Here is a 22,541-nt window from a genome sequence, read left to right as displayed (position 1 = left end):
GTAAAAATAAAAAGATACCAAAACAAAATGACTCTAAAAATCATGTGTTATTCTGAAAGTACAGAATAAATATGTGAAATAATGTCTCATGAGTCATATGGACACAGAGGGAAATATATTAAACTTGAAGAAAGTCTAATGTAGAAATGCCACAAATGAAATACAGAAAGGCTAAAGTGCATAAATAAGAACAAATCAAACAGAGTAAAAAAATGTGTCATGCAGTGTCAAGTAACAGAACATATGAATAACTGGAGTTTCAAAGGAGGGAAAATTGACAGAAGTAATAACTGAAAAATTAATAGCTCAAAGGTACCTAAAATTGATTAGAGAAATCAAAACACAAATGTAAATCTTGGCAAACTCCTCCGAGTATATACACAAAGGAAACCTATATTTAGGCTCTGCTAAAACACAAACATAAAAAAACAAAAGCAAAAAAACCTTAAACACATACAGAAAAAATTTTATTTTGATAACACCAAAATAACAACTGAGTCTATAATACTAAATGTTGAAGCATGAAATCATTGTCTTACATTTCTAAAATTAGATGCTTAAAATTTTATTTCTAAAATTAATTAGATGCTTAAAATTATATGTCAACTGAGAATTCGTAAAAAAAATCTTATTTTGGGCTCACCAACTCAGAGGTTTAATCCTTAAAACTATGAACTGAGAATAAATTATTTCTTTGCTAAGTAACTGTTGTCAGGTACTTTGGTCACAGCGATGAAAAGCTGACTAACATATTAATTGATACTGAAAAGTAGGGTTGTTGCTGTGAGTAACCTGACCATGTGGTTCAGAAGCCTTTTGAACTGGTTTGTGACAGGAGTTTGGATAAGTTTGGAGATGCAGGCTGGAGAAAACTTAGAATGTTAAAAGCAAAGTTTTTTAGGTAATTCTGGTGGGAGCGGAGAAGACTACAATGTTGATAACAATATGAACAGTAAAAAGACGATGCTCATGAGGTTTCAGAATGTAATGAGGACTCTAAGGAATTGGATTAGAGACAAGTCACGTTAGGTACAGTCACATGACAGCAGAGAATTTGTCTGCAATTTGCCCATGACCTGAAACTTTGAGTCTCAATCTATAGTTGATGGACTAACTAATCTGGGGAGTAAATTTCAAGGCAGCACAAATTCAGAAAGTTGCATGGGTATTGCTGGTGGTTATTAATCCAAGTTTACCATGATAATCAGAAGCAAAAGGAAACCCAAGAAAGATTCAAAAAGCTTTCAGTTTGACCAAAGAAGTAAATGTAAAATTGGGGCCAAGAAGATGTGGTTGCTGAAGTGATTACCACCACTAAAGAGAAGCTAAGTGTTGTATACAGAGATACAAGGAAAGGTTCCTTGAGGGCATGTTAGAAAACTACACCCATAGAAGTCTTAAGGGTGTAAAATAAAAATTCATTTGAAAAGAGATCATAGGAGCACCCTGCCTCCATAAGAGGGACCTATGAAGTTCCTTCCTCATGCGTCCTTAAATAATGTTCAGTTGTCTAGACTCAAGGGCCCCTGCAACCATTGTCAAGGAGCCCAGCTATTCCTTGAGCTGGCAGCAGGAGTTGGCATCATCTATGTGGTGCCAGTTGTTCAAGAGTAGGATTCTGGAGTTGGGGATCATGGAGGCCTCCACTGAGGTTTCAAAGGAAGTCCTGGGAGGCCAGGCAAAGTGCAGGAGGGTCAGAATCCTTTCAGGTAGCCCCTGAGACAGAAATGCATAAAAATGTGAGAATGAAGCTAAAGCTGCAGTGGAGACCTCAGGAATTCAGAGATTCTAGTAACATGGAACATCTGCCAAGGAAAGCTGTAGGAAGCAATGGGCAGAGCCATCCAAGAGAAGCCATGTTGGATGCAGCGCACAAGGCCAAAGGGGTGGGGCCACAGAAAAGGGGTTCACATCTCACCACAATCTATGTAAGAGAACACATATTTTCTTAAATCTTCTTTAACCATCCACTTCATTTGACACTCTATCAGTTGTTTAACTCACTAATATTTCATGCCATTAATCTACTATCATATTTGCTTATTTTATCAATATTTTCATTTTTTCTTTAATTTTTTGAAAAAAAAATGATAGATTAAAACAAAAATTACATCTAATGACAGTTTACTATGTGGTATTTCCCTGTTTGTATAGTCTGTGTAATGTTTAAGTCAGGCTAAACATCTATCTTCTCAATGATCTATCATTTCTTCATGATGAAAACATCTTTTTAATTGATAATTATTTGCACATATTTATGGGGTCTTTATGATGTTTTAATACATGTATACTTTGCACAATGTCCAAATCAGGGCAAATATCTTTCTCTTCAAACATTTATTTTTTTGCAGTTAGAACATTCAAAATCCTTTCTCCAGCTCTTGAAATACACAGTACATTATCATAATTGATACTTACCCTATATACAATGAAAACTTAATGTTTTAAACACTATTATTAAATATCAAAAATATAAAGTTTAATGAATAAAAAATTTCAAAAACAACATATATATTATAGTATTTTAAAATAAAAAAAGCCTATGCAAAATTAAACAACTGAAAAATTACATTCTTCTTTCCAGTAAGAAAAGCACTAATACTACCAAAAATCAATTGTTAAAATGAAAAAAAAAAAAAAAAAAAAAAAAAAAATATATATATATATATATATATATTCATTATCTTAAGAACAGTCATTAACATGACCGTTACTTGTTAGGTTTATTAGGCAAAAATAATAAAAGTCCAATTTGGACCCTGAATGGGTTCACGCTGGTGAAGCCAGAATTAGCCAGGCAGTCAACATAGATAGGTAAATCGAGTCAGGTTGGATCAAGGAGGCCAATTTGAGTAAGTCCAGGAAGTTGGAGTCTGCCCCCCAGGGTCTTCACAGCCCTTCCTCCACCCTTATCATGATAACCTGCCCTGTTCCAACCTGTTGCTAAGGTAATCTGCCCCAGGAGCTGTCCCTCCCTCCAGGGAGTTGTAAAAGCTGTTAATTAATGTGTCCTGGGCTGCTTCATCTGGCCAATCCCCCTGTCCATCTGCTTCTCACCTTTGGGTCATTCCACCTGAGCATCTCCTGGGCCTAGTCACATACACAGAAAGGAGAGAGATACGGGGAAGAGAGCAGGAGAACAAAGGAAGCCTAAGACAAAAAAAAAAAAAAAAGGCAGAATACCCTCACTTCTTAAGATACCAGGATACTAGCCATGGCCCCCTTCTTCCTCCTGGAAGAAGTCTGTGTTACCCCTTTCTAAATAAACCCTGCTTTATATGCTTGCCTCAGTGTGCTTCTCTAATGTTATACTTCAACACGTGAGGAAGCAGGATTTCTCTCGGGTAACTGGTGATATCCCTGGTATGAATGCCTCGCTTCATTTTAAAGAATACACAGAAAACCAAAGAAAAGAGTGAAATCTTAACTTGGCCAAAGAAAAAGTCAGATTCATTTAATGACAATTAATGGTTAGACTTACAGCAGACTTCTCAATAGCGGTGACAAGCTAGAAGATGTTAAAAGATCTTTTTAATTTGGAGAAAGCTGTAATTACCAATATAGAATTCTACATACACAAATAATTTTTCAAGAATGAAAATTTGATCAATAAAATTTGAGAAAATTGCCTCTATAAATTCACATTAATAAAACAAAAACAAATGAACTATACTTCAGAAAAAGGAAAATGCCCCTTGATATAGGGTCTATGATAAAAGAAGAAATGAAGAGCCAAGAAAATGATATACACAGGAGTAAATCGAAATTAACATTGACTACAAAACAAATATATATATGAATATATGTAATCTTATGCTGTTTAAATACACAAGTGTGCACACACACACATATATAAACTACATGACAATGGTGTATAAACAGAGAAAAGAGAATTGATGTCTTATAAGCTCTCAGTGTTGAGAAGAGTGGAAAGGTATTAACTAGCTGAGATAGTTTTCTTTTTTATTTTAATAATTTGTATTTTATGTTTTACACAAATGGAGCACAACTTTCCATTTCTCTGGTTGTACATGATGTAGGGTTACCCCATTCGCGCACTCATACTCATACATAGGCGTAATAATTGATAGATGAAAATGGCTGGGCCTCCATCTTTTGGTATTCCATCAAACACTAATCTATGTGCTGCTAGGAGGGCATGCAATAAATCTATTGACTTTACTCCAGGTGATTATTCAAGGTAAAAATTCTGGAAGGAATTTTACTATGGACAGCAGTTGCCTTCCTGTGAGTTCCAGTCTGTTTGTGACCTTCTCTTTCTGACTTTCCACCATGTAGGTTTCAGACTTAGATTGTTCCCACAATTTCCTAAGCAACTAGGAAGAATCATTTTTAAGAGCAAGATAGATAAATGGGTATATTGATCAACTGATTGACATTTAGATAATCTTCTGCTGATTAGACTTTTCTTCTGAAGTCTGAGTGATAAATTAGCATCAGACTTTGTTAAGAAGGCTTGTGCTATGATATCCATGTTTGTTGCTTCCCCAACATTCATGTTTAAACCTAGTCACCAATGTGTTGGTATTAGGAGGTGGGGTTTGGGGAGGTAATTAGATTATGTAAGTGGAGCTCTCATGAAGGGGATTAGAGCTATGTTTAAAGAAGCTTTAGAGTGGTTTTACAAAGGAGGCTGCCCTGTCCATTCCACTGTGTGGGGACACAAGTAGAAGGTGCTGTCTATGAACCAGAAGATGTCCTCAGTTGATCCTCTGCTGGCACCTTCTCACACTTCCCAGCCTTCAGAACTGTCAAAAATAAACATCTGATGTTTTTATAAACTGCCCAGTTAATGATGGTGTGCTATAGCAGTCCAAATGAATTAAATTAACTAGTTTTAATTCCTAGATTAATTGCCAAAGTTACAGAAGCAGAATTGAGATGAAATTTTTAACCTTTAAGGGAAAGATTAAATCATGAAAATTAACCAATTCAGAAGACAGCAAGATCATAAAGAGGAATCAAATACAGTAAAAGGGATTAAGCTAAAGGGTTAGATCTTAACTGCAACACATCAATAATTTTATGACACAGAAATGGATTGAATGTTTCAGTTAAATGGGGAAACTGGCTATCCATATGAAGAAGGATGAAACTAGACTTTTATCTCTCACTCTGCACAAAAATCAATTCAAAATGGATCAAAAACCTACGGATTAGACCAGAAACTGTACAACTCCTAGAAGACAATGTCGGATCATCACTCCAACTCAACAGACTACCTAACACTCAGGAAATAATGCCAACAGTTAATAAATGGGATGGTATCAAATTAAAAATCTTCTGCACAGCAAAGGAAACAATTAAGGATGTGAAGAGAGAACCCAAAGAATGGGAGAAAATCTGACTAATTACTCTTCTGACATAGGTTGATATCTAGGATATATAAAGAACTCAAAAAACTTCACACCAAAAAAATCAAATAACGCAATTACTAAAAGGACAAATAAATTAAACACAAATTTCTCAAAAGAAGAAATACAAATACATATGAAAAAAATATTCTACATTATTAACAATCAAGGAAATGCAAATCAAAACTACACTGAGATTTCATCTTCATCAGTCAGAATGGCAGTCATCAAGAATACTAATAATGTTGGGAACAGTGGTGCATGCTAAAATCCCAGACCTCAGGAGACTGAGACAGGAGAATCTCAAGTTCAAAACCAGCCTGAGCAATTTGGCAAGGCCCTAAGCAACTCAGCGAGACCCTGCCTCTAAATAAAATATAAAAAAGGGCTGGGGATGTGGTTCAGTGGTTAAATGCCCCCGGAATCAGTCCCCAGTACAAAAAAAAAAAACTAAAATAAAATGTGAAGCACCTAGTAAAAAGTGTGTATGTGTGTGTACATGTATATATGTGTGTGTATGTGTATATGTGTGTGTGTGTGTGTGTGTGTGTGTGTGTGTATATATAAATAAAATCTTAAAGTGTATATGTTTAAAAATTACTGTTGGAGACAGTGTGGACATCTTTAATAATTGATGAGAACAAAGCAAGAAAAGTCTTAAGGATATTTTGAAAAACTTACAAAACAAAAGACTTACTTTATATACAAAGAACACTGTACCCAACAATATTTTTTAAAAACACATAAAATGTCTATGAAAATAAATAACATTAGATGATAATAATGCAAGTTCTGATAAATTTCAAACTATCAAAATCAGAATATATTCTTGTTCCCCCATGTTATAAGGAAAAAAAAACAAGAAAATAGCAATAAACAAAAATTGGTTTACAAATATATAAAGTCTTCTATAGGTCAATGAGAAAATCAATGAGAATTAGAAAATATTTTGAAGTGAATAATAATCAAAATTATACACAAACATTTGGTAAAATAAATGAAAATACAGGAGGTAAAACTTAAGGAAGTGAGAATTCTCAAAAAACTAGAAAAATAGCTGTGTAGAAAGAAATTAGTGAATATTAGTAAAAAGAGCAGAAATAATAAAATGAAAAAAATACACAATATATAAAGTATTAAAGAAACTAAAAGCTAGTTTGGGGACAAAACAAAATTAATGCAATTCTGACAAGACTAATCAAGAGTAAAGGGAGGGGGCCATTAAGAATAAAACAGAATGATTAGAATTATTTGTAATAGATTATGTTCCTATTTTATTTACTTATATGTATTATATCTTACAATAAAATATGAAAGAAAAATCTGCATATTATTTTTATTTGTAATATTAATTATATGATATATAAAATAAAAACAAAGTTAATAAATATGGGGGCATGGGGGTAGGAAGGATAGTAGAATGAATCAGACATTATTGCCCTATGTACACATATGACTATGACCAGTGGGATTCTACATCATGTACAACTAGAAGGATGAGAAAATATACTCCATTTATGTGTGATGTATAAGGGTGTATTCTACTGTCATGTATAGCTAACTAGAACAAACAAAAGAAAATAAAATCAAATGAAAAAATAAATATGCTGGTTATTGATTTTAATTGTTAATGCTTTTTTTTAAAGACTGTGTGCTGTTTAACTAAGATACAATAACAGTGATATTAGAAAGATTGTATCTTAGTTTTTAAAAATGATAAATTTGAAGATATTATCACACATATTTGTTAGATTATTATTTAAATTCTCAAACTTCTTTTATTACTTGGTTTTATAATAATGGTAATTATTTAGCATTCTGTTCTGGATTTCTTTTTAAAAAGTAGGGGGAAAGTGGCTGGGGTTGGGGCTCAGTGGTAGAGCACTTGCCTGGTGTAAGGCACTGGGTTCGATCCTCAGCACCACATAAAAATAAATAAATAAATATGTTAATCTACCACCAAAAATTTTTTTCTAAAAAAGTAAGGGGAAAAATAACATAACTGTCCTACATATTCAGCAAAAAAAAAAAAAAATGTTTTACATTTCATAAAAACAAACAAAAACATTCCTGTGAAATTGAATTTTGTGAAAAAATAAAATATCTGTGTAGGCTGTAATATTCATTGATTTCCCTCTGAAGATTTTGCAAAATATTTTAACATTAGTGTTAGTGAAGTTGGTTAACTTGAGCTTCCTCATTAGAGCTTTGATTTTAATAATTTAAACAAATAAAATCTTCTCCACTAGGTGGTGCCAATATCCTGTTACAAAACACCACCACTCTCCACCTTTCACCATACCAAAAAGCCTGATGTTTTTGTTTTGATATTGAAATTTGACGTCTAGTTTGCGACATGGAGAATTTCTCTTTAGTTATAGGCTGGACTGTGCGTCTTTAACTTTCAATTTTGTGGTGTCCCAATTACCGGGAAAGTACATTAGTTAAATATCAAATGTAGTTCCCAACATTGTAAGTAGAGACTACTTTCCATGACCTTAAAATTTTAATAAATCCAGTTCCTTTGCCTTTATTAAGTTTTTGGGACAAAGAGTTGCAAAGTTTCCTATCAATTTATTTGATTACAATCACTTTTATTAAAGGAATACCTCTACCCAAAATGTAGTTCATCTGCAAAGAGTTCGGCCCAGAGGCCCATAATTTTTTTCTGCTTACTATTCCAATTTCAAACACTATGTTTATACTTCTAATTCTTGATCTTTCAAATTTAGTTACTTTTAACAAGAAATAAAGTATAAGGCCATATCTCTTCCTACCAGCTCCTCATAATCTTACTTTGTGTATAGATGTTTATCAGACCTAAGGAATTCTCATACGATTACCTTTTCTTTCTTTCTTTCTTTCTTTCTTTCTTTCTTTCTTTCTTTCTTTCTTTCTTTCTTTCTTTCTTTCTTTCTTTCTTTCTTTCTTTCTTCCTTTCTTTCTTCCTTTCTTTCTTCCTTTCTTTCTTCCTTTCTTTCTTCCTTTCTTTCTTCCTTTCTTTCTTCCTTTCTTTCTTCCTTTCTTTCTTCCTTTCTTTCTTCCTTTCTTTCTTCCTTTCTTTCTTCCTTTCTTTCTTCCTTTCTTTCTTCCTTTCTTTCTTCCTTCCTTTCTTTCTTTCTTTCTTTCTTTCTTTCTTTCTTTCTTCCTTTCTTCCTTTCTTCCTTTCTTCCTTTCTTCCTTTCTTTCCTTTCTTTCCTTTCTTTCCTTTCTTTCCTTTCTTCACCACAAATAATTTTTAACACTCCAGTGCTTTCTTTCACAATTTTAAGTGGCATCACTGGATTTTGTAAGAAAAGAAAGTATCATCCCTTCTCCATTTCCCCACATTCTGTTACTGACCAGCCTAACTTGACTCTAGGCCTCAGCTCTTCTATTCTTCAGGCCATTCTGTACAAAACCACAAGTGATTTTTGCAAATCTGATCACATCACTCCTGTGATTAAAATTCTTCTAAGACATCTCCTTTTTACTAAGGAGTCTTCATTCCTTACCTCCACCTGAATGGAAACATATAATCTGTATCTTGCCATTTTCTCCAATCTCTTCTCATATACTGGGACCGCTCTACCCTGGTTTGTTTATAATTTGTTAAGCATTTCAAAACTTGTCTCTCTTTAGTTTTTTTTCTTTTTTTTTTTAAGATTTTTTTCTCTAGTTATTTCTTCCTCTAGAATATTTGTACTAGAGATTTTTTTTAAGAGAGAAGTGAGAGAGAGAGAGAATTTTTAATATTTATTTTTTAGTTTTTGGCAGACACAACATCTTTGTTTATATGTGGTGCTGAGGATCGAACCGGAGCCGCACGCATGCCAGGCGAGCGCGCTACCGCTTGAGCCACATCCCCAGCCAGAGATTTTTGATGACTGGCTTTGCTTCATTTTTTAGATCTCTATTCAAATGCTGCTTGCTCAAAGCCATCCAGTTTTTACTAGTCGATTCCCAAGTCTAGCTCATCTAATGTCGCAACACAGTTCCATCCCACGTCCTTTCCTTTGGCCCTTGTTTCCTTCATATCTTAGTTTTTTATGTTTATTTTTTACTTTTAGGTGGACACAGTATCTTTATTTTGCCTTTGTGTGGTGTTGAGGATCGAACCCAGTGCCTTGCGCATGCCAGGCGAGTGTGCTACCACTTGAGCCACATCTCCAGCCCCATATCTTAGTTTATAATTCAGTCTATCACTCTCAAAGTATAAGCTAACTGAAATTGAGGACTGTCTCTGTTTGTATGGTAGAATAATTTTCAATAATATTTAATATCTTCTCTCTTCAAGTACATCTTGACTATTTTTGTTGTAATCCCCAATACATGGAATTTTTATTACCAACTATGTCATAGCAAAAATAGTTCAAGTAATAATTCACCATATTGAGTTATAACAATAGTTAAGCATTTCTTATGTTAGGATGTTTATTTGCCTGAATTAACAAAAAAACTACAGGTTCAAGCTTAATAAAAAACATTCTCAAAAATTTATAAGTAAGCAATAAGTTATTTTGCTCCAAATGATCAAACCATCAACATGTATGTACAAAATTTTCTTGAATTAAATTGGCAGTTCTTAAAGAAAATTGAATAGGGACTTATTACATAGGCAGCATAAAAATATTTTTCAAAGTGTGAAAATGTTTTTTCATGTTTGACTTATCTTAAAATTTTTAAAAGTTTCCATGTTATGCTTCCAATTACAGATTAGTAAGTAAAGTCAGTGTTCTTATATCCAAGTATTTGTTTGGATTTAAACAACAAATGTTTCACCCTGTGAATTTATTGTCATTTAATCATCATTTACCTTTTTTTTTTACTTTTAAATTTAAGAGAATGGTATTATTTTCTTTGTATCTTTGAGTTTAATTGTCCCATTATGATTATAGATAATAGTGGGATTCAGAAAACTTTACTTAAATGTTTACTTTTTTTTGTACATTTGCTCTATTTTTCTAAAATCACTTTTTTTGGAGAAAAAAGAGTAGAGTAGGAGATATTTTTAAATAGCCTACTTCAAAATCAATTTAGAAAAAAATAAAGCAAGTGAACAAAATGAAAATGGAAAAAAGCAAATATTTTGCATCAAATTTCTTTCCTATCTTCTCATGGATATACATGAGTATAGTTTATATGCATATATATGGTATGATTCAAGTAGGTTCTAAAAATGTTATTCAAATTAGAAGTATCATGAGAAGAAAGGTAATTGGGAAAAGTGGTGTAAAAAAATATCAGTGGCAGTAAGGAAGTTTAAAAAAAATAAACTCTAAAAAAGGAATAGCATTTATATTGCACTTAATAAGCTTTCAAAGAATCAAAATTATATATTTTTCATAGTTAAAGAAATGATTGTGCAATTTCTGTGTAAAAAATAAATAAATAAAATAAAGATATTTTGTCCATCTATAACTTAAAAAAATATATAAAAAAAGATTATTCCAGGAAAAACAGGTAACAGCCCTAAGAAACTGGGTAAAATAACAGATATGTCATAGTTAGGTTGAAATACATTATTATCAGAAAAGAGCTTGAGATTCCACTGAGATCAAATCTCTTGAAACATGTAGTGTCTGAGTAGCTATTTCCTACTGCCCGTCATTATTTCAGTATTAAAATAAATTGTTAGTATATATGGAATGAGTTTTCATAATGCTTGACTGGCTGCCACAAAAAGCAGCTTAGCCACAGGGCAACGTTAAAATGAGACCCTGAGTATCCTGCAGTAGGAATAATTTAGCATCTGAGTAATTATCAGGGAATATTGGGGGTAAATATTAAAAGAGAAAGGAAGCCGGGCGCTGTGATGCACACCCACAATCCCAGCAGCTCATGAGGCTGATGCAGGAGGATCATGAGTTCAAAACCAGCCTCAGCAAAAAGCTAGGCGCTAAGCAACTCAATGAAACCCTGTCTCTAAATAAAATATAAAAAAGGGCTGGGGATGTGGCTCAGTGGTTGAGTTCCCCAGAGTTCAATCCCTGGTACCAAAAAAAGGAGAGAGAGAGAAAAAAAATTAACACATTGTACAAAATTCCATTACTAGTAGCTGCGGAAGTTAAATTGATGGAGCAAATAGATACATGGAGACAGATTTGTACATTTGATGTTCTTTCGTCTTTAATGTCTTCTTTGACTACCTTTCCTGGCTAACTCCTTCTCAATCTTCAAAACCTATCCTGGGGAGCTGCGGTTGTGGTGCAGCTGTATAGCACTCGTCTAGTGTTATATAATGTATTACATACTAAAATATTCATTTCTTTGTTTTTTGTTCCACTAAGCTATCTCCTTTAGAAAGTACTTGTCATACTGCCTAGCACTTAGAAGTCACAAAGTGATGAATGAATGAATGAATGAATGAATGAAATGAAACGAAACTAGGAGACTTCCCATTTGATCTGTAGGCATATTAGACAGCAGCAAATGTAAAAATACAAAAGATGAGGAGGAAACAATGTTAGTGCACTTAAAAGCTGTTCCATGAACCCAGAAACTCCAATTTCTGTAATTCCATTGTGCATCTGGTCTATGTGTCCCAACTTTGAATTTATGATACAGTTTTGAAGCAAGGAATCACTTTAATTTAGCTTAAAAAAGAAAAAAATCTTTCAGGAACCTTTGAAGGAACATTCTATAATCACTTTTCTATCTATTATATTTCCAGTTAACAAGGTTTATGAGAAACTTGGCTTTCTAAGTTAAAATGTCAAAACAAATAAAAGTGTTCTGTCAAATCTTTATGTTCTTTTTCTTTTATTATTTCATGCTGGGTTTTTTTTTCTCTGTTCCATTACTTTATTTTCTCCGAGTTATTTTTTTGCAATGTTTCTTTAATTTTAAGCAAAAATGTAACACATTTTCCCAATTACCTTATGCCCTTTTTAGATACAAGGTTCTGAGATTTATTAAAGTTAAGAAATGAATAAAGTGCACATTAGTTAACTGAGCAAAAAACAGATTGGTTGGCAGAATCTCAAAGACCTAGGCATGTGGGGGGATGGTATGGGGGGAGGAGGCATAACTGCAAAGAAGAAAAAGTGATAGACTGAAAAAAAACAGAGACTTAGTGGATAAAAACAGATCAATTTCAACTTTGGATCAAACCTTAGTAACCAAAGGACAAAAATGAAAACTGTTTACTAACCTGTTTTTGAACTTACATGAACTTAAATATAGAAACAATTATTTGGCAACTCTGTTAATCAGTTTAAACAATATAAATGTAAATAAAATAAAGAACGAAATTCTCTTTAGTCTCCTCAATACTCTAGATTGACTTTCTCAGTCCAGAGGTTAACACTGTAACAAATCTGCTCTGTGTCTTCTCAGATGTAAATATATATTCTCCAATACTCACTTATATACAAAAATACTGTATATTATATATTATGCTATATTGTTGTTCTAAAGCTTCTGTTTTCATCTAAAATATGATAGATCTATAACCACATTGATATGTGGATGGATTTAATTTTTTATAACTGAGTAGCATTCATAAGATGGAGGCAAAATAATTTAATTATTCTTTGATTGACATACTTGGAATTATCTTTCTCACTTTCTTCCTTCTTCCTTCATTCTTCCCTTCATAGGTTATAGTTGGGAGTCAAATAATAAAATTTAAAGCTAAATGACATAGTAGAATTCTAAATATATTTCAAAGAACAAATAAATAATCAGAAAGGTATTAACACTGAATAAAAGTGGATGATGAGAAAAGCAAAGGAAGGAGAAGAAAAAAAGAAATTGTAAACTAGTATTTTTTTTCAGATAAGGTCAAATACATATTCCACAGGGCATGTGGTATTGAGATATTATTTAATTATTAATTTACATCAATTAGCATTGATGTAACTACCTGATGAATATAGTCCTCTTTTTTATATTAGTGCAATTTTATATTTTTTTTACAAAAATGAAGCACAACTTTTCATTCCTCAGATTGTACATGATGTAGGATTACACCATTCATGCAATCATACCCATAAATAGGAGTAATAATGTCCACATCATTCTCCCATACCCACCCCCATATTCCCCCTCCCCTCCCCTCATCCTTATCTCTGCTCAATACAAAGTTTCTTTCTTCTTCCCCAGACCCCCACCCATTATGGATCATTATTTTTCTCAAATATAGAAACAACTCTTTGGCAAGTCTGTTAATCACTTTAAACAATTCAAATATAAAACAGAGAAAACATTTGACCTTTGGTTTTTGGAGATTGGCTTACTTTGCTTAGCATGGTATTCTCTAATTCTGTCCATTTACCTGTAAATGCCATAATTTCATTCTTCTTTAAAGCTGAATAGTATTCCATTGTGTATATATACCACAGTCTCTTTATCCATTCATATACTGAAGGGCATCTAGGCTGTTTCCACAGTTTAGCTATTGTGAATTGAGCTGCTATAAACATTGAGGTGGCTGCATCACTGTAACATGCTGATTTTAAGTCCTTAGTCCATTTATTGATTGAGTTATTTGTTTTTTTGGTGTTATGTTTTTTCAGAGACAAACCCACATAAATACAGTTATCTCATACTAGCCAAAGGTACCTAAAACATACATTGGAGAAAAGATAGCCTCTTCAACAAACAGTTGCTGGAAAAACTAGAAATCTCTATGCAGCAAAATAAGATTAAATTTCTATCTCTTATCCTGCACAAAACTCAACTCAAAATGGATCAAGGGCTTAGGAATTAGGCCAGAGACTCTGCATCTAATAGAAAAAAAATCAGGCCCAAATCTATATCATATCAGCTTAGGACCTGACTTCCTTAACAAGATTCCTAAGGCACAAGAAGTAAAATCAAGAATCAATAAATGGGATGAATTCCAACTAAAAAGCTTCTTCTCAGCAAAAGAAGCAATTAATGAAATGAGGAGAGAGCCTATAGAATAGGGGCAAATTTTTACCACATGCACATTAGATAAAGCACTAATCCCCATGATATATCAAGAACTCAAAACATTTAATATATTCCTCCTTAAAAGTAAATAAATTAAAAAATAAAGTGCAACACTATAATGAACGAAGAAAAAAAACATAACAAAAAACTTTTTAAAAATATACAAACACACATCATAGATGAAACAAACAACAGAAGAGCTCAACTCATATAAGAGAAAATAAGATAACTTGAGGACATTTGGTTTAATGAAATAATCAGGCACAATGAATAAAATACTCTCAAGTTGGTAAATTTATAGAAACAGATAAAATGATGTTTGCCAGGTGTTGAAGGAAAGAGGAATGCTGAGCTCATGTTCAGTGAAAGAGTCTGGAGATGAATGTTGGTGATGGTTGCATAACAGTGTGAATACATTTAATGTAACTGAACTGTAAACTTAAAACTAGATATGATGGTAAATATTAAGTTACGTGTTTTATATCACAAGTTTTAAAAGTATAACTAATTCAAAGTTTTATAACACAAGTTTTAAAAGTATAACTAATTCAAAAAGAAGAAGGAGGAGGAGGAGGAGGAGGAGGAAGAGGAGCAGGAGGAGGAGAAGGAGGAAAGTATTACAAGTATCTCAGTCTTGAGAAGGTGAAAATCTTGACACAAACAGCAAAAGAACCAAAGAAGAATTCTTTATAGCGCCTCAACTGCAAAGAGAGACACAGTTCAGTTAAACATACCTATAGTGAACTAACACAACAGTAAATTTATGAAGCAAAACCCCTGTGAAGGGTAAAAGGAGGGAAAATTAAAAATTGTCTTTGTCTACTTCATGTGATCAATATACTAGCAAAAGAGGTGCTTTATGGATTATGCCAACTCTGCACCCCAATAATAAAGATGTAGGTTATTTTCAAGTGCACAGGAAGCAGTCATGAAAACTTGCCCTATATATTAGGCCATAAGGAAAATATAACTAAATTCCAAATAGAGATTTATATAAGCCACATTCTGTGATTATAGTGCAACACATTTAAAACATAAGCCAAGTAAGTATGAAAATGTACAGACTTTCTATAAAGGAATCCTTGGGTCAAAAGGATACTATAAACTAAATTGACAGAATTTCTAGAAAATAACAATGAAAATATTATATATCAGAATTTATGGGATGTAGCTAAAACAGCATTCAAGTACTAGCTTACAAATAATAAATTAATATAAAAAGAATAATAAATAAATTAAACATCTAAAAGATAGGGAAAGGATAATAAGTAGATCCAGGTGGGAAAAAGGAAGAAATTAATACACAGTGAAATAGGTATAAGTGAGCATAGGTGGGTGGTAGCAGAGGTTTGGGTGACTAAATACCATGTTCTGCTAACTTTTTGGCAATGACTGTGACAGGAACTCTGTCAATCTTCAGATTGAAGACAAATGAAGAATAGAATATATGTGTGTGGACCAACTGTACTCCTCAGAAATCAGTGTTAGAAGGAGGAAGGATGAGGGCTGAATAAATGAGTAGCTTGGCCAGATTGAGTAGTGGATTCCATTAGTTTCCTGGAAGTGGGATGAGAACAGGATAACAAAGTTTCTTTATAAAGAAAAAGAAGAGTCCCACACTGTGTTAAATTAATTGCACTGAGTTGACATGGAATTAGTAATTAAACCACGTTTCAGATTTGATTCAGGCATAGTGTATTACATTTCCTCTATTTATGTGCTAGGTAGATAATGGATCTAATCTAATATTGTTGCTTCAGGCCCATGCACAATGTATGCAACATAAACTTAGAAGCCATGTGCTTTCTTGATTGTATCGTTCATTCAGTTAGAATTGAAGGTCTATTAAAAGAGTATTAACATAAGCCATTGAATACTGATATCCAAAAAGATTCAAATGGAAAGAAATATGACACCATCCAAATCATTTTTCAGTTCCCTAATGAGTAAAGAATAGTGGTAAATAGTGAACATCAGACTTTATAACGATGCTTTTACTGTTAGAACTGCCAAGTAAATATGCATCATCTGGAAGTTCTTTTAGTACTCAAGTACTCTGTGCCCATATTGGTCATTTTATTAGAAACTAAACTTGGTAGATATCTTAATACCTAAAATTTGAATAGTGATTATTACATATTCCATCATTCTTAAAGTCCAGTCCAATTCTAGCTTAGCTAGGATGTACACTAGATTGCAAATCAAATGAATATTTTAAAGAAGAATTTTCAAAACTGTTTCCAATTCTAATCGGAAATTACTGAGGCACAGCATGGCAGAATGCCACAGTATGGCAGAACTCTTTTTTTTTTTTTTTTGAGAAAGAAAAAATTAGAAAAAATTCTTTGACCTGAATTTATGGTTCCTAACTTTATATTTAGTTTTAAGAAAATCTGAGAGCAGAATATCAATGGCATCAATTGTATACCATGCATCCCCCTTGGATATGGCTATGAGATGTAATTAGCAGGCTCTAACTTCTTTCTTCCTCTTGCCACATTTTTCTCCTCACTGTCTTTCCCTAAACTCAGCATTGACATCTTGATTTATTTTACATATTGCCTTCTCCATGGTACACAGTAGAGCCTCAAAGGTTAAACAAGATTAATTCACTAACAAGACAACACCAAGTCAGAGAAAAGCATGCATATTGCCCTAATTGATGACTCGCCAGAATACTGCACTGGAATATTAAAAGTCTTGACAACATATTGTGCCATTTTGTTCTTTCTGGAAAAAATATCTTCTGTTCTATTATTGCATTGATTATTTAACGTAAATTAAGAAATCATACATCAAGGAACATACGTGGGAGAATATTACCTGTGTTTTATACTAGCTTATATTTAACTTATACTAACATCACAATTTTATACTTTAATCTCATCTTATTTTTTAAGTCTTTAAATAAGAAATATTCCTTAGGGAAGATGACTTAAACTGTCAACGTCATTTGAAAAACACAAACAACAATCTACACTGATGGGTATGGACTCTAACCTGAGATAGCAGGTATTACTTGCTGTGCAAAAAAGTATACTTGTAAAAGTAAATAATCATTTGATTTTCTCAGGTCGTCATTACCAGTTAAACAGTCATCATGATTTCTGCTAGGCAGATTACTAGGCAGAAATTTTTCTAACTGGTAGAAGAAGGAAAACTGATTCTAGATATTTAATCAGGTTTAGATTTATGTAAACTCTCAGTCTAACACATGCAAAAAGGCTTTCTCAGTCTGCTTCTAGGAATTTGTGAACAGGCTTCAAAAGAGAGAGAATAGCATGATCAAAATGAAAAGAACATAGGGATCTGGGAGGGCAATGTTAATTTTTTATGATATATTTTTAAAAAATTATATAATGTAGAATGGAGTGAGACATTTAAAGCCAAACAAGAACAGCCTTGTGACACGTGGCCCAGAGATCCAGAGACCTGACTGCCACATCTTGGCCCACAGATCCGGAGGAGAGGCCCGCCACATGCGGCCAGGAGGTCAGGAGGAGAGGCCTGTCCAGGGCTCAGAGATATGTGTTGAGCCCCCCGACACTGGGGTTCCTTATTCACCAAAGCATGGCTCCACAGCCTAACATCAGGGTACATATAAGCTTGAGGCTGCCGCCACCACGAAACTGGGATATCACCACTTGTATCAAGGGACAACAATAAGGACCTGGTAAGATATCATAAAGGTCCCTGTGTGCCTGGCTGCACCAGGAGTTTCTCTACTAGAGGTGCTAACAGTTATCCTGTTGCTGAGGTAACAGGGAGTCTTGCATGGTGTTACCTATCTCATGTTTCTCCTACTAACAGCCAACTTCTTACGATTACACTCTCACATGTCATATAATCTAACACCTCCATATTCTAATATCCTACTTCATAAAAATCTCAGCCAACCCCCCATGCCCCACTTCTACCATTAGAAAATGTAAACCATTATGCAAACCTACTGACTATAAGGTAGAAGATAACCGAACTCATCATTTCTGATGAGTAAAAAACAGCAAGATGTAAAAATAGAAGCTAACTGATATATGGCTGCATGTTGGGTACATTGAGTGCTTAATATTGATCTCTCCCTTAAAAGTGAGGTATTGGTAACATATAGGAACACTATAAGACAATAGAGCAGAGACTGTCATACCTCGGGTCTACTCTGCAAGAGAGGATGACTCATAGACATCATGAAAAAAAAAAAAAAGGGAAGAAAGTGCCCAAAACAAACCAAGATACTACAGCAATAGAATCCATAGATAGTGAAGTAGGTGAAATGTCGGAGAAGGAGTTCAGAATATACATAACTAAAATGATTCAGGAACTAAAGAATGACCTAAAGTGAGCAGATACAGGCAAAAATGGATCACTCCAACAAAGAGATAAGAGAGCAAATACAAGTTGCAGGAGAAAGAGATAGATATTAAAAAAAAATCCTTGAAATGAAAGAAACAATAAGCCAATTTAAAAACTCAATAGATAGCATCACTAACAGACTAGATCACTTGCAATTCAGGACCTCAGACAATGAAGATACAATATACAATCTTAAAAATTAAGTTGAACTCACAGGGAAGCTAGTAAGGAACCATGAACAGAATATCTAAGAATTCAAGGATACCATTGAAAGACCAAATTTAAGAGTTATCGGGATAGAGGAAGGTTCAGAGATTCAAACCAAGGGTATGTACAATCTCTTCAATACAATAATAGCAGAAAAATTCCCAAGCATGAAGAATGAACTGGAAAATCAAATACAAGAGGCCTATAGGAAACCAAATGTACAAAATTACAACAGATCTACATCAAGACATGTTATAATGAAAATGCCTAGCATACAGAATAAGGATAGAATTTTAAAGGCTGCAAGAGAGAACAATCAGATTACCTATAAGGAAAGTGCAACTCAATCTCAGCAGATCTTTCAACCAAGACTCTCAAAGCCAGGGGATCCTGGAACAATATATACCAAGCTCTAAAAGGTAATAAATGCCAACGAAGAATCTTATATCCAGCAAAATTAAGCTTCAAATTTGACAATGAAATTAAAACCTTCATTGACAAACAAAAAATAAAAGAATTTACAGAAAGAAAGCCTGCACTATAGAACATTCTTGGCAACATATTCCATGAGGAGGAAATAAAATACAATAAAAATCTGCAAAAGGAAGAACTACAAAAGGAAAAGCCAACCAAAGGAGAAACCAAGTCAAGCTAAATATCAAAATAGACGTGAATTGTATGACCTGTAATACAATTCACGTCTCTTTCAACTCTTTTTGATAAATTTTTACACATAAAAATTTAAACTACAATATCATCTCATTTTTCAGGTTTTTGTTTATTTCATATTTTTTGGTTTTCCATTTCTCCTCACAAAGTTATATAAATATGTTCTTTAAAAGTGTTAGCATTTTATATGTTATATTTTAATATATAATTAATCTAGTATGTGTATATACATTGCCTGTGCTATGAGATGAGGTATACTTTACTCTTTTAATTAAAAAGCCATTATTTAAGATTCAAGGATGAAAAAGATCAATCAGAGGAAAAATTGTTTACTAAGGTATTTATAAAGATAAGGGCAAGGTTGAAGGTAACTAATAAATTTTGTGAAGCACCTTTCCTTCTGTAAACCTGGAGAGGTAGGAGGTGAAGGAAGAGAGAGCCATTATGAAAAACTTGTAGGAGAAGGTGACCGAACTGAAGTTATTCCCACTAAAAGCATGTAGAAACCAACTCACAGTCTATAATAGAGTCTTATAGGAAGGAATAAAACACCTTGCTCTACTCTTGTATATTTTAAGTTCATCTCTTTGGGGTCCCTTTCTGATAGAATGCAACAAGAAACCACATAACAAGGAGACTTATCATGCAGCCTACAGCATGTGTCTCATACAAAGGTGAAAGATGGATAAAGGAGCCAATATGGCAGCCATTGGTTACAGGAGGCCACTGGGTATTTGAAATGTGTATAGTCTGAATTGAGGTGTGCTATGTGTTAAATAGACATTAGATTCCAAAGAATTACTAGGACTAAGAAAATGAACATGAAATATCTTGCTAACAATTATTTTCTTTGCGAATGATATTGGTTATCCATTGGGTTAAATGAAATATACTAAAATTAATTTGTCCATTTGTTTAAAAAAAGAAGTAAAGGAGAACAAGGTAACATTCTGTATCTTGAAGGTAGTACCATATATCCATATATACGTCATGTCACTTTTTATATGTTTGTTATCAAAGTACATATAACTATAAACTAAATGGGGTAATTGTATCATATATAAATTATATCTCAACAAACATGACTTTAAAAAGAAATCTAGTTTATGAAGTGTTTTAACAGTTTTGGGCACACACTAACGACCTGATAAATAATGACTATTATTATGATTTATTAAAACAACCAGCATCAAGCTGTTTCATAGTCAGGTAGGAAGGAAGAGAAATAGACAAAGTCTAGATAGAGTGGGAGGGGAAGGGAGGGAACATGGGGTTAGAAATAATGGTGGAATATGATGGACATGATCATCCAAAGCACATGTATGAAGACAGGAATGGTGTGAATATACTTTGTTTACAACCAGAGATATGAAAAATTGGTCTCTATATATGTAACATGACTTGTAATGCATTCTGTTGTCATATAAAACAAGTCAGAATAAAAAAATAAAATTTTTTAAAAAGCTAAGAAGTGGAAAAAAAAAGTAAGTATAAATGGCTACATGTGGACAAAGGCTATGATACTGGACAGTGCCACCATTTGAGTCTCTTCTCCTTCCAGCCTTAAATATGAGCATGACTCCAGGCTATTTTTTATTTCTTGCCTTTAAGCTTTCCTTTGAAGGCCCATCTGCAGGTTTTTAAATTTTTTGTTTTTGCTTCTTTGTTTAGTAATGGGAATTGAACCCATGGGTGTTTTACACTAAGCTACATCCTCTGCATTTTTTTTTCTTTCTTTTTTTTTTTCTTTTGGTTGTTGTTCTAGGGATAGAACTCACGGGCACTCAGCCACTGAGCCACATTCCAGCCCTATTTTGTATTTATGGACAGGGTCTGACTGAGTTGCTTAGTGCCTCGCTTTTGCTCAGGCTGGCTTGGAACTCCTGATCCTCCTGCCTCAGCCTCCTGAGATGCTGGGATTACAGGAGTAGGTCACCTCGCTCAGCTTTTATTTTATTTTGAAACAGGGTCTTACAGTGTTGCTAAAATTCTGAATTTCCCAGCTGGCCTGAAACGTGGGATCTTCCTACCTCAGCCTTCCCAGTCCCTGGGGCTTAACTTTAGAGAGGTGGGCTGGAATTGCAGGAATGTTGAGCTTCCACATGAGCCTACAAAATCCAGTGTGATGGTGCATACCTGTAATCACAGAGACTCAGAGTGCTGAGACAGGTGGGGTCAGGGTTTGAGGCCAGCCTCAGCAATTTAGTGAGAACCTGTCTCAAAATAAAAAGTATTAAAAAGGTGGGCGGTGTAACTCAATGACAGAGCACCTCTGAGCACCCAAATCCTCAGGATTAAAAAGAAAAAAATAGTAGAGTTGGTAATTGTATTAGGTGGTAATTGGCCCTGCTATGTTTTATTGTTATGAATGTCATAGTCTTAAGGTAAACATGTCTGAATAAGATAATAGCTACAGATGCTTTTGTGCCAAATAAGCATAATATTACAGGGCAGTATAATAAAATGTTTTTAATAAAATATTTCACAGTATGCTATCTCTATATAAAAAACCACTGCAAAATTTTGGCTCAAAAACAATTGTGCTGACAAAATTGCAGTCTAGTCAGGAATTGACAGGATGGTGCTTCTCTAGTCACCTGAATTTCATTAGAGAGGACTTGACTAGAAATGGAATACCTGCTTCCAAGATGGCTGACTCACGGGTAGCACAGGATGGGTAGCACATTGTTGCTGGCTGTTACTGGGAGACTGAGACTGTAGACTTGGGATTTTACTTCTACTCCAGGAGGGCTTTTAAACAGAAATTTTTGGACTTTCTTACAAGTAAGTATTCCAAGAGACAGCAAGTGGAGGTAGCCACAAACTTACTACCCGGGCCCAGAAATCTACATGATACAGCTTCTACCATATGCTATGGGTCAAAACAGTTAAAGAGACTGTCCAGATAAAGACAGAGTTACTTTTTCAACCACTTCTTGATGTGATGAGTATCAAAGAATTCATGTTCTTCTTACTTCACAATAAGCCAGCAAGAAAGATGACTTATGGGTTTGATTCCCTCGAAGTCTTTGGGTGAATATG

The 22,541-nt window shown here is 33.8% G+C and overlaps 1 pseudogene; it reads right to left on the bottom strand.

The window, feature by feature from the left end:
• The window catches only part of LOC143412104 (complement factor H-like), a 79,964-nt pseudogene extending 57,779 nt beyond the window's left edge, over nucleotides 1-22,185 (bottom strand).
• Nucleotides 22,186-22,541: the final 356 nt, after the last annotated feature.

This window comes from Callospermophilus lateralis, chromosome 13 (assembly GCF_048772815.1).
Source record: "Callospermophilus lateralis isolate mCalLat2 chromosome 13, mCalLat2.hap1, whole genome shotgun sequence".
NCBI classification, from domain to species: Eukaryota; Metazoa; Chordata; class Mammalia; order Rodentia; family Sciuridae; genus Callospermophilus; species Callospermophilus lateralis.
The sequence above is the reverse complement of the archived record's forward strand: the minus strand, read 5'-3'. Positions and strand labels throughout refer to the sequence as shown.